The following is a 2146-nucleotide window of genomic DNA, read 5'->3' on the forward strand; positions in this document are numbered from 1 at the left end:
GGCAAGATTAATGAATGGCAGCAAATTAGCACACAAATGTAAGCGCTAACAAACAGATGTGAGAACGAAGCCTGAGTCCAGCGGCACCCCCAAGACCAAGCAAGCTCAATCCTGGGTACATGGGTGAACAGAGAGACTCTGCATGTGTAGATGCACACTTCCTCAAATATATAGAGACAGATTTCCTCAAATATGACATACCAGTAGGGGAGTTTAGTTGCCAGGAAGAGCTAATTAGATTCAAGATGCATAAGTAACTGAGCAATAAATACAGCTAAGATTGGAATAACACATTTGGTAAGACATGTAAATAGCAGCAAATTGGCATACAGATAATAAAGGTGTTAACAGCAGGTGAGAAAAGTTTGAGTCCAGTTGAGACCAACAAAATTTAATTTCTGGGTGTAAGTGAGAACTGAACCACTGGGCTCAGACTTTATTCTGCTGCTTCAGACCAACTTGGCTACCTACCAGAACCACTAGTAAGGTCTTTCTGAACAAGGGGGTGTGTTCACGGAAGCTTCCTAATATGCCGGCATTGTGATCTTCTACTTTAGGAGATGCAAATTGTGTGTTGAATGTTGAAGATACAGAACAAAATGTTCTTTAATTTCAGATTTCTTTGCCTGTCCCAATGTCAACTATTACCTTCGGTTATTTTTCTGGCCTACCCAATTTCAAAACAGATGCATGAATCAGCACAGATTTAACGTGAGTAAAGGAGGGGGGACTAATTATCTTTTACAAGAGTAAATTCCCATTACTCTTGCAACATATGCTTAGGTGTGAGGGGGAAATTCTAAGCCCTATGAGAGAGAAGATGAAGCAAATCATACTAGGATGAGGACCCACTGGGGTGTTTCTCACATGGGAAAGGTCTACGCAATACTCCCACATAACTGCTGATTGACACACTCTCCAGTAGTTTAGAATCACATTACATGGGTCCGACTTCCTTGCAGCTGTGGGACTGAATGAAGAGGACCACAGTTCTTTTGGTTTCTTTTCTCTATTTACCATTTTCCCGGTTCATAGCTGCCAACAAATGTCTCTCCCTTGACATATCTTCTGGAGCAAAATCAATTTGAAACTGCTGCTGAGAGAAGATTGTACCCTTTTGGATACATGGAAATATTTCCTTCTTCCAAGGAGCTCAGGGTGGCCTACAGTTTATCCTCATTTTATCTAGAGTCCAGTGGCACCTTTAAGACCAACAAAAGTTTATTCAAGGTATGAGTTTTCATGTGCAAGGCATGTGCTCATATATCTTGAATAAACTTTTGTTGGTCTTAAAGGTGCCACTGGACTCTATATTTGTTCTACTGCTTCAGACCAACATGGCTGACCACTTGGAACTATCCTCATTTTATCTTTACAGAAACCCTGTGAGGTACGTTAGGCTATGAGAGAGAGAGAAAGAGAGAGAGAGAGAGAGATGGAATTTTCATGAGCATTAAGGAGACAAGTCTCGTTCAGCTTTTTTCCTGGGTTTCCTAGATGCTAGCCTGAAACTCTAACCACTATGCTGGTTGTAAAGTTCTTGGGACTAGCTCAGCTAGCTCACTTTAATGTAAGTGTAGATGTAGGTACAAGGCCCTCACCTGGATAGCCCAGGCTACCTCCAGGAGTCAAGTTTAGTCAAATGCAACTTCTTCCTTGTCCTGTCATTATAACCTCACAGTGCTGACAATGTGGCTTTGTCTTCTTCCTACACCTCACTTCTTTCTGCTGCACATAAAAATAAAGAAAATGCTTGAAAAAGCTGGGTTTAAGGCACCATTGCTGACTATATTTTGTCTACCTTCTGGCTGTAAAAAAGCCAGCTTGGATAGCATGTCAGGCTAGGTTCTAGGAGACCAAGTTCCATCCCCACTCTGCCATGGAAGCTTTGCTGGGTCTCTCTTTCAGACTAACGTACCTCATAATGTAATTGTGAAGATAAGTAGGAGGAGAGGAGAATTATGTACACTGCCCTGGACTCCTTAGAAGTGTCATAAAAGGCTTCTTTGGGGCAAAATAACTTCTTTGAGGGTAAAGCCTCTCAGGGTAGGCAAAGGGGTTATTGATCACCACATATTCCAGGTTAGAATAGGCTCTGGCAAGCTATATAGTTCCCGAACTCTTTCAAAATACACTCTTCTTTCCC

Source organism: Gekko japonicus, unplaced genomic scaffold, assembly GCF_001447785.1.
Source record: "Gekko japonicus isolate JY-2015 unplaced genomic scaffold, Gekko_japonicus_V1.1 scaffold176, whole genome shotgun sequence".
NCBI lineage: Eukaryota > Metazoa > Chordata > Lepidosauria > Squamata > Gekkonidae > Gekko > Gekko japonicus.